The sequence below is a fragment of the Oryx dammah genome, unplaced genomic scaffold (assembly GCF_014754425.2).
Source record: "Oryx dammah isolate SB20612 unplaced genomic scaffold, SCBI_Odam_1.1 HiC_scaffold_11050, whole genome shotgun sequence".
NCBI lineage: Eukaryota > Metazoa > Chordata > Mammalia > Artiodactyla > Bovidae > Oryx > Oryx dammah.
In genome coordinates, this window is record NW_024080444.1 from 3,961,288 (window position 1) to 3,977,816 (window position 16,529).

The 16,529-nt window shown below is 37.3% G+C and overlaps 1 pseudogene; it reads right to left on the minus strand.

The window, feature by feature from the left end:
- Positions 1–367: 367 nt before the first annotated feature.
- The window catches only part of LOC120860188, a 105,351-nt pseudogene continuing 89,189 nt past the window's right edge, over positions 368–16,529 (minus strand).

Here is a 16,529-nt window from a genome sequence, read left to right on the forward strand (position 1 = left end):
AACCAGCCCTGATATTGGCAGGCCCATCACATTGCACTCCTCAGTGAGTATCTTTTACAGCCACTGAAGCAGATCAGCTATTTTTTTCTCAATGTCTTTCATGCCTGATTCTCTCTAAAATATAATAAATCAGGAGCTCTGCATTACAACCCATCCCAGAAGCTAATGATCCTTCCCTTTTCACTTGAGACTACATTATCCCATCAAATAACCATTCGTAGCTATAGTTTTAATTCCAGTTCAGTTAGAATGTCTGTGGGCTGCATAAGGAAGGATACTTCAAAAAAAATTTTTTTTTCATACACAACAGTTTTGGCAGACTCTACATGTCTCTCCCTTCCATGTTTCCCAATAAAATGATGAACTACTACAGAGGTTCACCTCCATAACCATGTAAACCTTCTTCAGATCTTTCCATTTTAAATATCCAGTCACTGTGGGATACATCTGTGCTATTTCCATAGGAAGGTTTGGCTCTAAGTATTTCACTCTCTGCCTGTACTCTGAGGTCAAATATCTGGTCAGGCTTTAAGAAAATGAGTGCCAGTGGCTGTCTGGACCCTGACCAACAGATTCTGAGAGAAGATGAATCTCTGTTTATGGAGTGAGATGAAGATGGGACTTCCAAAGCAAGATCAGCCTTCATCCATGGAGTCTGAGATTGCTGTTTCTTATTGCTGGGTTACCCTCTTAGATAAGCACACCTTCAAAAGCTATTTTTTTTTTTAACACCCACACTAATGTCAGTTCCTAAGAAGAATTATCTCCAATATTTCAACAGGGCTTTAACTTTATCCTTAAAAAGTAGGTTTGTGAGCAGCATTTTGACAATTTTATTTCAGTAACCACATTAATAAAACCCACTCTAAATGGTATTAGTTCTCTCTTGGGATCTCAGAGATTGTTTAGTTCAATTCAGTCCCTCAGTTGTGTCTGACTCTTTGTGACCCCATGGACTGCAGCACGCCAGGCTTCCTTATCCATCACCAAATCCCATAGCCTACTCAAATTCACATCCATCGCATTGGTGATGTCATCCAACCATCTCACCCTCTGTCATCCCCTTCCCCTCCCACCTTCAATCTTTCCCAACATCAGGGTCCTTTCCAATGAGTCAGTTCTTCACATCAGGTGGCCAAAGTATTGGCGTTTCACCGTCAGCATCACTCCTTCCAAAGCATATTCAGGACTGATTTCCTTTAGGATTGGCAGGTTGGATCTCCTTGCAGTCCAAGGGACTCTCAAGAGTTTTCTCCAACATCACAGTTCAAAAACATCAATTCTTCAGCGCTCAGCTTTGTTTATAGTCCAACTCTCACATCGATACATGACTACTGGAAAAACCATAGCTTTGACTAGATGAACCTTTGTTGACAAAGTGATGTCTCTGCTTTTTAATATGCTGTCTAGGTTGGTCATAGCTTTTCTTCCAAGGAGCTGCTGCTGCTAAGTCGCTTCAGTCGTGTCCAACTCTGTGTGACCCCAAAGATGGCAGCCCACCAGGCTCCCCCATCCCTGGGATTCTCCAGGCAAGAGTACTGGAGGGGGGTGCCATTGCCTTCTCCTTTCAAGGAGCAAGTGTCTTTTAATTTTAATTAGATTAAATCCCTTTTATGACTCCTCATCTTTGCTGATATCCGCTGAGGTAATTAGTTAAAGTTTGTATGTTGCTGCTGCTGCTGCTGCTAAGTTGCTTCAGTCGTGTCCGACTCTGTGCGACCCCATAGACGGCAGCCCAACAGGCTCCCCCGTCCCTGGGATTCTCCAGGCAAGAACACTGGGTTGCCATTTCTTTCTCCAATGCATGAAGGTGAAAAGAGTAAGTGAAGTTGCTCAGTCGTGTCTGACTCTTAGCGACCCCATGGACTGCAGCCTACCAGGCTCCTCCATCCATGGGATTTTCCAGGCAAGAGTACTGGAGCGGGGTGCCGTTGCCTTCTCCGAAAGTTTGCATAATATTAAATAAATACACAAATTAAATAATAAAAAACTGTTCTAAATAAATGAGTAAATGTAACAGTTTCTGAGCATTTGAGTAGATTTTCTGATGACCTTTTAGATTATGTACAAAGCTATTTTTTTATCTTCTCATAATTTTTCTCTTTGAATTTAAACAGTTTCTTTCCATTTGCAAACCCAGTTCAGGAGGAACATCATGATGATTGAAAACTTCAAACTTCTAAGTTCTTTCTTGTTGTTTTTATTAAAACAAGGTTAAATAAGATAGTATGAATTCTAGAAAATGGATCTATATATTATCTTCATCTTTGTTGTATTCCTTTCTTACTTGAAACCATTAATTTTATGTAAACATAGAAAAATTTACAGGTAAACAAGTTGTATACCAATTTACATAAGGAGCAGAATTTATTAATTGTAATATTTCATAGCATTTATATCATGTATATAAAGAATCAAAGTATATTTCTAATCCCCATATCAATTCCTTACTTTTATCAGAGGAAACTATTATATAAAAGGATACATGCAACATGCACATATGCACAAACACACACCATATTGTTTGTATCATACTGCCTCTTGCTTTGTTTGCTTAATAATTTAATTCTATTATTTATATGATATATATAGATCTCATTCATTTTAAAATATATGTCTATATATTTATATTAAATATATTTATGCTATAAAATAGTTTATATATATTTATGTTAAATAAATATGATTTATTATATGTTTCCATATAATAAATATTGATAAGACTCATGGCCCCAGAGACTCAAGTTGCCTAACACGTAAATGGAAAAGAGTGAAGCCCAGCTCTAGTTTCCTTGGGACCCAGGGTCCTCCACAATTCCAAGTGCGAGCTCTCTTTATATTTTAGAAATATCTTTTAAATAAGAATTCTTGTGCAATTATTCAATCTGAGACTCTTTTGTGTTTACATATTCTGTTCTATTTATTGTAAGCATTGATCGCTTGAGTTTTCCCTAATATCTTAGTGGTTCCCACTCAACATTTTTTTCTTAGATCCACTATTTTCCATCTTCATTTTTCTTGATCAAGTTTTTCTTTTGATTAGCTTGCTTGTAATTCCATTTTATTGTTTTAATAGGTAGGATCATATTATCTGATGTATACTTTAATTGAAATACCTCTACCTTATTATTATCTCATGGACTTGACATGACAGACTTTAGAATGATTTGACATATAAACTTTAGAATGACTTACTGTTGGCTTTAAATCAGAAGTTACATTGCTTTCCCAGTTTAAAATCATTTTTTCACTTGATTCTAACTGATTATGAGAAGTTTTTTTGTATAAAATGTCTGTTATCTTATTTTTTATTTCTCTTTGTATTTGGTGTTCTTCATTTTGTCTATAATATATATAGGTGCTCATTTCTTATTTGCTATCCTGCTTGGGAATTAATCTGACATTTTGGTGTGATAATCAAGTTTTGTGTGTGTATTTTTCCTAAATTCTATAAGAAATCATGGTCATTGCCTCTTTGAGAATTTCCTTTAAACTCATTTTCTTTATGTTCTCCTTATGTAGCTCTTCATAATTAAGTTAAATTTCTATATTCTGCCTTTTCTATATTTTAAAAAATTATCTTTCTAGCTCTAAAATGAAGATTATTTCTCTAGATCAGCATTCTAGTTCATTAATTATGTCTTCAGCAAGACAGTCTGTGGTTTAAGCTTTTCATTGTGTCGTTTAATTTTAGAAATTTATTATATCTTATAGAGCAGTCTTCCTATATTCTATGTTTTTATTTTATCTCTCTAATCATGGCAAATATTAACTTAACCATTGCAAAAAGCTTTTTGATGTCTCTTGATATTATCATGGATTTTCTTTGCTAATTTCTTAATGTGATAAATTATTTAGCTTAATTTTCAAATCTTAAGCCATGCTTTGTGGTAAAACTTCCCTAATTTGGTATGATGTAATATTCTTTTAACATATTTTAAATCTAATTTGATAGTATTTAGTTAAGAGTTATGTCTTTTTTCTGTGGGACATTGTGGTCTGTGGGATTTTTGTTTTTTTTAATTGTAATAATTTTCTGATTTTGGTATTAGTATACTAGTGGCATCATAAAATGAGTTGTGAAGTTTTTTCTTCCCTCCTATTCTCTGGAAGGGCTTATGCAGAACTGACATTATGTTTTCTTTATCCTTTCGGTCAGTTTGGAGTTTGCTTCATGGGAAGATTTTTAACTATGAAAATAATTTTTTAGGTACCTATGATGTTACAAACATTATGAAGTTCTTCATGATTAAGATTTAGTATATCGTGTGTTAAAAGAATATCATTTAACTTGTAAAAATAAATGCTATAATATTTCCTTAATATTCTGTTTCATTAGTGATATTTTTCCTGTACCTTGAATCTCTTTTCTGTTTTTCTCATCATTTTAGTAAAGTACTTTGAAATGTCAAAAGTAGAGATACTTGTTAAAAAAAATTAGCTCTTACTTATTGTATCTTTAAAATATTTATTTTAATTGAAGTATATTGTTTTCCTTGTGTTAGTTTCTGCTGTAGAACAACACAAAACATCTAGCTGCTGCTAAGTCACTTCAGTTGTGTCCAACTCTGTGTGACCCCATAGATGGCAGCCCACCAGGCTCCCCCGTCCCTGGGATTCTCCAGGCAAGAACCGTGGAGTGGGTTGCCATTTCCTTCTCCAATGCGTGAAAGTGAAAAGTGAAAGTGAAGTCGATCAGTCGTGTCTGACTCTTAGTGACCCCATGGACTGCAGCCTACCAGGCTCCTCTATCTATGGGATTTTCCAGGCAAGAGTACTGGAGTGGGGTGCCATTGCCTTTTCGGCAAAACAACTAGAGGTATACATATATCCCCTTCCTCTTGAGCCTCCCTCCCATCTTACCCCTCTACATCATCACAGAGCACCAAGCTGAGTGGTGCTATATAGCAGCTTCCCAGCAGCTACCTATTTTACACATGGCAGTATGTATATGTCAGTCCTACTCTCTTAATCTGTCCTACCTTCTCCTTCCTGTACTGTCCACAAGTCCATTCTCTACATCTGTGTTTCTATTCCTGCCCTGAAAATAGTACCATTTTTCTAGATTCCATATATATGTTAATATATATTTGTTTTTTCTCTTTTTGACTTACTTTTTATGACCTACTCTAAGTTCATTTAAATCATAAACAATGAAAGTTTCATTCGTTTCTATAGCTGAGTAATATTCTATTGTATATATGTACCAACACTTTATCCATTCATTTGCTGATGGACATTTAGGTTGCTGCCATGTACTGGTTATTGTAAATATCACTGCAATGAACATTAGGGTACATGTGTATTTTTGAATTATGTTTTTCTTGGGGTATATGCCCAGTAGCAGGACTGCTGGGTCATATGTTGGTTTTAATTTTAGTTTCTTGAGGAATCTCCATACTGTTCTCCATAGTGGCTATATCAATTTACATTCCCAACAGAGTAAGAGATTTCCCTTTGCTACACATCCTCTCCAGCATTTGTTTTTATCTTTTGATTATGGCCATTCTAATCGGTATGAAGTGATACCTCATTGTAGTTTTGATTAACATGTCTCCAATAATGAGCAAAATTAAACATCTTTTCACGTGTTTGTTGGCAATCTGTATATCTTCTTTGGGGAAATGTCTGTTTAGTTCTTCAGCCAATTTTTTGATTGGGTTGTTTTTGTGACATTGAAGTGCATGAGCCACTTGTATATTTTGAAGATTAATCCTTTGTCACTTGCTTTGTTTGCAATTATTTTTTGTCATTCTGGTGGTTGTCTTTTCATCTTGTTTAGAGTTTCCTTTGCTGTGCAAAGGATTTTATGTTTAATTAGGTCTCATTTCTTTATCTTATTTTTTTTATTTGCATTACCTTAGGAAGTGGGTCAGAGGATCTTGCTGTGATTTATGTCACAGAGTGTTCTGCCTATGTTTTCCTCTAAGAGTTTTATAGGGTCTGGCCTTACATTTAGGTATTTAATCCATTCTGAGTTTATTATTGTATATGGTATTAGGAAGTATTCTAATTTCATTCTTTAACATGTAGCTGTCCAGTTTTCCCAGCACTGCTTATTGAAAATGCTATCTTTTTTCCATTGTATATTTTTGCCTCCTTTATCAAAGATAAGGCTTTCCTGATAGCTCAGTTGGTAAAGAATCCACCTGCAATGCAGGAGACCCTAGTTGGATTCCTGGGATGGGAAGATATGCTGGAAAAGGGATAGACTTCCCATTCCAGTATTCTTGGGTTTCCCTTGTGGCTCAGCTGATAAAGAATCTGCCTGCAATGCGGGAGACCTGAGTCTGATCCTTGGGTTGGGAAGATACCCTGGAAAAGGGAAAGGTTACCCACTCTGGTATTCTGGCCTAGAGAATACCATGAGCTCTATAGTCTATGGGGTCGCAAAGAGTCAGACATGACTGAGTGACTTTCACTTTCAGATAAGGTGACCATAGGTGTGTGGGTTTATCTCTGAGCTTTCTAGCTTGTTCCACTGATCTGTATTTCTGTTTTCCTGCCAGTACCATACTGTCTTGATTACTAAGGCTTTGTAGTATAGTCTGAAGTTTGAGAGCCTATTTCCTCCAGCTCTGTTTTTTCTTTTTCAAGATTGCTTGGGCTTTTGTATTTATTATCACTATTTATCACTATTATCACTCTTTTCCATTTCATTAACTGCTACTTTTATTCTTATTTCCTATATACTGCTTGGGGCTTCCCTGGTGGCTTAGACAGTAAAGAACTGGCCTGCAATGCAGGAGACCAAGGTTTGATCCCTGGGTCAGGAAGATTCCCTGGAGAAGGGAATGGCTAGTCTCTCCATTTTCTTGCCTGGAAAATCCCATGAATTGAGGAGCCTGGTGGGATATAGTCCATGGGGCTGGATATGACTGAGTGACTAAGTATACATTCTGCTTACTTTAGGTTTAATTTGTTTAAGAATTTTGGATCATTAAATCACTGAAATACACAAATACCTGAGTATTTCAATAGGAATCATATACCTACTAATGAAATCCATTCTTAACTGAAAAAAATCCCATGAATAAAACTTACAGGCCTTTATAGATAGATGTCAAATAAGCACATGAAAAGAGGATCAGCACCATTAATTATGAGATAAATGCAAATGAAAACCACAATAAGAATCTGCTAAACACTTAATGGTATAGATAAAAGTTTGAACATTCAAAATGCTGGAGAACACGAGGAGCAAGTAAAACCTTAGTTGGCATGTGAAAAAGTGGTACAACCACCTTGAAAAAATATTTTGACAATTCTTACAAAGTTAAGAATTTAGTTACTGTATGACACAGACACTCTACTCCTAGATATTTACCCAAGATAAAAATGTTATGTGCAAAGCCATACACAAAGACAAATGTAATAGCCATAAGTTGGGGAAAATCAAAATGTCTATCATCAGGTGAATGGGTAAATAAACTGTAGTATATTTATAGTACCCAAACAATGGGATACACTTCAGCATTTAAAAGTAATAGATAATTGACAGTAGCATGAATTTGGGCTTTGCTGGTGGCTCAGGCGGTAAAGAATCCTCCTGTAATGTGGGAGACCTTGGTTCGATCCCTGATTTTAGAAGATCCCCTGGAAAAGGGAACAGCTACTCACTCCAGTATTCTGACCTGGAGAATTACATGGATGGGGAGCTTGGCCAGTCCCAGTCCATGGGTTCGCGAAGAGTCAGATGTGACTGAGCAACTTTCACTAACTAAACTAACATGAATCTGAAAATATTTTTTGAGTGAGTGAATGCAGATGAGAGAATGTTAATATCAATATTACATGATTCCATGTATATAAAACTCTGAAAAAAAAAAGCAACCTATGATAGAGAGCTCATCAGTTGTTGCCTGAATGTGAAGAGAAGAACTGAGATTTGGGAACGGATTACCAAGGAGTATAAAGAAACTCTTGCGGGTCATGTTCAGTTCAGTTCAGTCTCTCAGTTGTGTCCGACTCTTTGCGACCCCATGAATTGCAGCACGCCAGGCCTCCCTGTCCATCACCAACTCCCGGAGTTCACTCAGACTCATGTCCATCGAGTCCGTGATGCCATCCAGCCATCTCATCCTTGGTTGTCCCCTTCTCCTCCTGCCCCCAATCCCTCCCAGCATCAGAGTCTTTTCCAATGAGTCAACTCTTTGCATGTGGGTCATGTAGAACCCATTATTTTGTTTTCACTATTTTTTTTTTTTGTATACACATGGCAAAAGTTATCAAATTGTATTAAGTAAATATGGTTTTAATTTTGTGCCAATTTTACCTCAAGAAAACTTGAGAGGAAAAAAGCACTAGATTCAGTACAAAGAAATGAATTTATACACAGGTTTGTCTTGATTATGCATTGGCATTTCCTTCTCCATCTTTAAAACAGGGGAAAAATAGTGGTTCTGACTTGCTTATGCGGTTGCTTAAGATCAGACAGAATTATATCTATATGCTCTTTGAAAAAGTGTTATGTAGCCAAGAATCATGATTATAAAGGATCTGGTTAGATTTGAGCAGTTCAGCTATGATGCACTGCATTTACATTCATGTGTGTGTGCATGTGTGCCCACTGGCAGAATTCTGGCTATGTTCCCCCGGAGCTTCTGATTCCTTCTTTGCAGGTGCTTTGCTTTAGTGAGAAATGGGAAAAGGATAAATGGAAGGATACTAGCAGCTAGCCTTTTCTTCGGTACACAGGATAAGCAAATGAGAGAAACATGATTGGATTGGCATGTGGGGGTTTTCCAGGTGGTGCAGCTGATAAAGAATCTGCCTCCCAATGCAGGAGATGAAAGAGATGCACGTTCGATCCCTGGATCAGGAAGATCCCCTGGAGAAGGAAATGGCAACCTACTCCAGAATTCTTGCCTGGGAAATCCCATAGACAGAGGAGCCTGGCTGCCTTTGGTCCATGGGTTCACAAAGAGTCAGACACAACTGAGCACAACACGTCACCAATAAATGTTTAAAGGGTGGCTGCCTGAACAAGGTGGATGGCTATGTGGTAGATGTAGCACAGCAGCAAAATACCCCAAACTTGACTTTTTTGACCAACTCTGTCATTTCTCAAATCCCAGTTTCCTTCAGCTTGCATGTGGGTGGAGGATGAGCGTCTCCGAATTTCTGAATTATTGTGTGTAAGGATTCCAAGTCAGGGTTTATTTTCCTGGAGCTGCAGAAGATGGCTGAAAGAAAAATGAAGGAATATGTTTCCAGCTTTTACTATGGTTTGCATACAATGATTATCTTTGATTTTATTTGGAAGGTGAATTCCAATACTGATTGGAAAAAAAAAAAAAAAAGTTTGTTTCCCTTAGGAACTCTGCTTCTTAGCTTCTCCAAAGGGAAAATATTTATTTCAGCTTTACAAAGACACAGACATACACATTTACACAAACATACATTAATGTCACCAATGTTTGTGGGTCTAAATGTCATCAGAGGAATGTTGGAAATAGGTAATTAAAAAATAGACAGGAATGGAGCAATAGCCATTATCAGAAGCATGTCCCTTCAGAAGCAGCTGAGTAATATTTAACAGAGTTGGAGTTGATAGAACTCCTTATCTACATATCTATAGCAGTCTTATTTTTAGAAATTTTAGTAAGAACTAATAATCTTTCTAATATCCAGGCTTACTAAACTTTGTACATGGAGATAGCTCATACCTGACAGTGACTGTCTATGTATTTTATATTCTGAGGTCAAAGAAATAGCCTCTTCTTTGAGGTAGATAAATCACCTCCAGATTTAGGAAAAGGTAGCATTCCTGCCAAACTTGTATAGCAGACTCCTTGCCCTCTACTTTCTACTAATAGAATGAGGGCTGAAAGGTGAGGGTAGACTTCATGAAGGAGAAATGAGTTCATAAAGTCATAGATGAGTTCTTCCTCCTCCCCTCATCCTTCAACTTGTAGTCGTAGAATGGAATACACTTACTGTGGTCATTTCCCATTTGTGAGTGCTTCAAGATAAGACAGTGCGAAACTGGACACATCTGCATCTTATTCCTGGCCAGTTGTTTGCCGAGTCACCTTGGTCCTATCAGAACATGGAGAAAGAATTTAGGAAGAGGGCAGAACAATGTAACAATTTGGGAAAGGACAAATATTGCTTACCAGAGTTAGCCGAGGAGCCAGATCCACGTGCATTCTATGGGTTTGAGTAGGTGAGAAAAGGAGCTGAAGGCAAGTGTTGGCTGTCTACCACCCCACCCCCAGTAGGGACTGTCCAGGAGAACAAAGACAGATCAACATTGTATGGAATGCAATTGTCTGGCATTGGTTAAGGGAAGCACTCATATTTCTCCTGTATTATTTGTTATTTAGCCTATGGTTAACATCTGCTAGGTGTTCAGTGATCAGAAAATGAGCTCTAAAATAGAGCAGAGAAATAGCCACTGTAGAAAGTAGGAGGTCAGACTCACTAATGTCCACAGCGACCAGAGTCAGCAGGGCCATAACCACAAACAGTAATACAGCTCTCCACACCTACCTGTGGCTCTTTCTCCATTTAAGAAAATCTCCCCACAGCTGCAGCCTCTATGACAATAAGAATAATGGTAGAAATAAAAGAAATAACTTGATTTTTTGCAAGTAACCTTATACATATAGACTGAGCTGAGTCAGGAGTTGATGTTTGTTGTTTAGTCACTACGTCATGTCTGACTCCCTGCAACCTCATGGACTGTAACCTGCCAAGCTCCTATGTCCATGAAATTCTCCACGCAAGAATACTGGAGTGAATTGCCATTTCTTTCTAGGGGATCTTCCTGATCCAGGGATTGAACCCACGTCTCCTGCATTGATAGGTGGAGTCTTTACCATTAAGTTACCAGGGAAGCCCTGGCTCAGTGGAGCTTTGATTATTCAGAGTGGACTAAGACTTGAACCAGGAAGTAAGTTTAAAAAGGATTGAAGCTGACATGGAAAAATCAGGCATAACTGAGAAACTATTAATCAGAAACTTGATTCCCTATCTTCCTTCTTCATTAATGTAAAGGAATGAGTGGGGAGGTTGGGGCACTTGGAGAATAAAATTATTATTCATGTTTACCAGATATATTATCTCAATGCCACTAAATCTATAAAATAAACCCAATTAAATGAGTTTCATACAAACAACACATACTCAACATATCCTCAATTAAATGCATTCATTACCTTTCTCTAGTCTTCCTTCCATGTTCCATATTTCAGTAAGTTGTGATGCTGTCCATTTGGTGACTAGGGAAGAAATATTTTTCTCTTTGATTACTCTCTTAGTTAATTCTGGCTGCTGTAACAAAGTACCATTGATTGAGTGACTTATAAACAACATAAATCGATTTCTCTGAAGTTCTGGAGGCTGGAAGTGTGAGATCTGGTGGGAACCTACTTTCCAGTTGGCAGATGGCTGACTTCTCACTGTTCCTCACAGAACAGAGAAAACTCCTTGGGGGTCTCTTTGATAAGGGCACTAATCCCATTCTTGAGGGCTCCCTCTCACAACCTAATCATATCCCAAAAGCCCCACCCTTTAACACCATCATATTGGGGATTAGGACTTCAACATCAGAATTTGAGGGGAGACAAAACCCTTCAGCTGATAAGCTACTGTCAGACAATTATCAATACATCTGACAGTTTTCCTCAACAACTCTCAGGTCTACTTACTTCTTTTCACTCATTCTCCTCATGATTACCTTGGTTCAGGCCTGTCATTTCTCAGCTGTCATTATCTTAGGGCCTCATATCTTATAGCTCCCTGCCATGATGGTGAGAGTAATTTTTTAAGCATAATGGGATCGCCCACCCGTGCCCCCTGAAAGTTATCTCATCACTGCCCTCAATATGAGTTTTAAACGCACATGTAATTTCAAAGGTCTACTCACATGTGAACGTCAATAATAATTTACAAAGTCCTTCACAGCCCATTTATCACTTTGTTTCCCTTTCTTCCTGTCATTTCCATCATGCTTGAGCCTCTAGATTAGGGGCTTAAAAACCATGTTCCAAAGAATGTTAGGCTTTTACAACATACTTTCAGAGACTATTGGGGGTGTGTGTGGGTGTGGGTGTGTGTGTGTGGGTGTGTGTGTGGGTGTGTGTGGTGAATTTGTTTTGAAGAATGCAGGAGCAATTGGGGCAGAACCTCACTCCAAGACTGCTTTGAAACTTCATGTTCAATCAGAGTAGCTATATAGGTGGGGAACAGGGAGAGGGTAAATATTGGGTCTCCATATGCATGGTTCTTTAAGGAAAGAGTGTCATGGCTTAAAGACTGATCAAATAAAACAAAAACAACTTTCAGGACCACTACTCTGCCTTACTGATCGATAAACATTTTCTTGGAAATACCATGCATTTTCTTTTTGAAGGTTCTTTTACTTTCTGATAATCTTGTTCTCGAAGATTCCTATACTTTCTTTCATTCTTATCACCTAGTCACCTAGGTAACTCCCACTCATGTTTGAACTGTCCAGAAGCCATATATTTCAGGAAGACTTCACTGAGTTTTCAAGATTAAATTCACTGTCTTTGTTTTTTTTTTTTCTATATTTTCAGCACTCATCATGGTTGATTATAATTATTTATCTGTGAAATTAAAGTGTTAAGTCAAATATGACTCCTTATGACCCCATGGGCTGTAGCCTGCCAGGCTCCTCTGTCCATGGAATGGAATTCTCCAGGAAAGAATACTGGAGTGGTTTGCCATTTCCTTCCCCAGGGGACTTCCAGACCCAGGATCAAACCCAGGTTTCCTGCATTTCAGGCAGATTCTCTACTGTCTGAACCACCAGGAAAGCCCAATTTATCTGTGTTCCTCCCCAAAGGGCAAACTCATGAAGCCATGCAACATGCTGGTTTCATCATAGCACTCAAAGGTCCTAAAGGAAACTCCTAACATCTATTTATCTTAAGATAGATAAACTCTTTTTTTTTTAAATTTGTATAGCAATGTTTCTAGCTACTTTTTTGTTTCGAATCAAAAATGGTAAACAACTCAAAAATATCTATCAATAAGTGAATGGATAAACACACATTGATATATCAATACAACAGAATACTACTTGGCAGTAAAAAAATGAATTAATGGTACATGTACAATATGGATGAATCTCAATTATGCTGAGTGAAAGAGTCTAGATTTTAAAATAGCACATATTGTTTGGTTCAATTTACATAAAATTGTAGAAAATGCAAACTAATATATAATGATAAAAAAGCATAAAACAGTGATTACCTGCAAAGTGGGAAGTAGCAGGGGTATTTGGGTTGATGAAATTTTTCATTATTTTGTGCTCTCAGTTTAGTTCAGTTCAGTTGCTCAGTCGTATCCAACTCCCTGTGACCCCATGGAGTGCAGCATGCCAGGCCTCCCTGTCCATCACCAACACCCGGAGTTTACTCAGGCTCATGTCCATTGAGACAGTGATGCCATCAGACCATCTCATCCTCTGTTGTCCACTTCTCCTCCCACTTTCAATCTTTCCCAGCATCAGGGCTCTTTCAAATGAGTCAGTTCTTCCCATCAGGTGACCAAAGCATTGGAGTTTCAGCTTCAGCATCAGTCCTTCCAATGAGTATTCATGAATGATTTCATTAAAGATGGATAGCTCAGATCTCTTTGCTGTCCAAGGGACTCTCAAGAGTCCTCTCCAACCCCACAGTTCAAAAGCATCAATTCTTCAGTGCCCAGCCTTCCCTATAGTCCAACTCTCACATCCACACATGACTACTGGAAAAACCATAGCCTTGACCAGACAACTTGGTTGGCAAAGTAATGTGTCTGATTTTTAATATGCTGTCTAGGTTGGTCATAACTTCCCTTCCAAGGAGAAACTGTCTTAATTTCATGGCTGCAGTCACCATCTGCAGTGATCTTGGAGCCCCCCAAAATAAAGTCTGTCACTGTTTCCACTCTTTCCCCATCCATCCACCATGAAGTGATGGGACCAGATGCCATGACCTTAGTTTTTTGAATGTTGAGTTTTAAGCCAACTTTTTCACTCCCCTCCTTCACTTTCATCAAGAGGCTCTTTAGTTCCTCCCTGCTTTCTGCCATAAGGGTGGTGTCATCTGCATACATCTGAGGTTATTGATATTTCTCCCTGCAATCTTTTTTTTTCTCTTATTGATATATATTTTTTAATTTTTACTTTTACTTTATTTTACTTTACAATACTGTATTGGTTAAGAAAAGTTTAGATAGTCAAAGGGAGAAGATTGTACTCCATCAACTTTCCTCCAAATCTAAATTCAAATTTGACACTCTTTTTGAAGAAATAGGCAGGTAAAAACTCTGTTTCCTACAAAAGTTGCCCTTATTTTTTCCAAGGAATTTTTTTGCCTTTATGTTTCACTGCCTGTTTCAGTAGACTTTTCTCTATTTCTGCATTTGCGTCTTTAGGATTGCTGGCTGCTATTTGTAAGTATACTTTGCAAAAGAAAATCTTAAATGAATAAATCATGACATTCATTTGCTTATTGGAAAACACCTCAAAGCCCTATAAATAAATGATGCTTATTTGTTTGCTTAATTTATCTTATTCATATCTCTTTGAGAAAAATGTGTTTCAATATTTTTAATAAAGTATCAGATGTTTCACCTTAATTTAAAACCTTTTAAAATATTTTTCCTGCAGATTTCTGACATATGTAAGGAAGACCAATGAGCAGACTAGGATAATGTGATTTCAGTGACAACAGAGTAAAAATAAACCAGGATCACTGCAGAAGGGTTTGTTTTTGAATAGAAATTCATTTACCCTGAGACATGAAATTATGAACAATTAAAATGCATGCTTACTTGAATTGAAATGAACCTTTATAAAACAGCCAAAATAAAGGAGTACCAGGTGACCTTTTATATGTTCTTGGAAAAAAAGAGAAACAGAAACGGTAGAATCATTATAGAAAGCCATATGTAGTGAAATGATTTTGAATTCTTTCAAGTAAATAGGAAATTTACATTTCTGGGCATCTCATTAGAATGTTCCAATTCATTAAAATAAGCCATTTGCATTGAAAGAAAAAGAGTGTGAATCAACAGAAGTCTTGCTATTAGCTTTTCATGTCCTGTATTAGGGTTTTTCAATTTGCAGAGCCTGATAGATCAAAATATCTTCAGTAAAACAATCACCAGGCATAATCTCACTCACACACCCAGAAGTATATGACCTTGCACAGATTGCATTACTTCTCTGGCATCTGCTTCTCTTCACTGACAAATGTAGTGAAAATCTCTACCTCGAATGTTCCTAAGAGTTTTGAAAGCAGTAATGCTTGCAGTATACCATATGCATGTGTGTATGCTCAGTTGCTCAGTTGTGTCTGACTCTTTCAACCCCAGGGACCAAAGCCCAGTTAACCTCCTCTGTCCATGGGATTCTCCAGGCAAGAATGCTGGAGTGGTTTGCCATTTCCTACTCCAGGGGATCTTCCCGACCTACATATTGAACCTGAATGTCTCTGACGTCTTCTGTATTGGCAAGCAGTTTCTATGCCACTGAGCCACCTGGGTAGCCCCATACCCAATATAGACCCTGACGTATAACATGTGCTCAGGGATTGACGTTTTTCAAACTGATGTCACATGTTAAGGAAATAGATATCCTGGTATTGTTTTCACGTTAAGACACTTTATGAGTAATAACTGTGGTGGAAAAATCTTGAATGAGTGAGAAGAGGGGTAAGAACTGTGCAAATGGTTATTTGTATATATGAGTTATTCTTATTTCATAACCAGGAGTGACGGAGGACTGCAAATGAGCAGGAGCACCCATAAACAGACATTTCTAGTTGACAGGCTACTGATAAAAGTTTTTATTCTAATATGATGAAGCAAGTAAAGCAAACATATGATTGAAGCTGCAGTGTGAAAAAGAATGCAGAGTATGCTTTTGAAGTAGAAAATGATATAAGTTTGATTACAGTAACTTTGATCGACATATTATATATATGTAGATATGTGTATGCACATATCATGTGCTATCATGTGCATGTAGTATATAGAATGTTTGTATATGTATGTACGTATACATATGTACTTTTATCTATCTGAAATCCTTAGTATAGTACAAGGCCCATAGTTGAGAGTTAAATGAAAACGTTGAATGATTATATGGCAAAACAAAAAGTGAGAGAGACTTCAAGAATAATCATCCCAATAGAAAACTGTAGGAATAGATAGGGGAAACATCTTAGGACCTAAGACTTGAAAATTTTAACATGCATGTAACACACACCACATGCATACCCAACAATGTTTGATACAAATATTAGGAAGACAGGTATCATAAAAGAAAGGAATAAGAGAAAGACTTGTGTGTAATTTTGTCGTTATTATTGATTTTTCTGTTGAAATCAACAGAGCTGATTTATACAGCTGTTTAAATACTTCTTTTTAAAAATTTCCCCTCATTTTTAAGCTTCCTGGGACTCAAAAATAGTGCTCCTTTTCAACTGCAAAATTTCAGCTTTCTCTTCTAAATCACATTTTATTTTTCCTTTACATCCTTAATATCTCTCCTAGAATGTAGTCTAGAA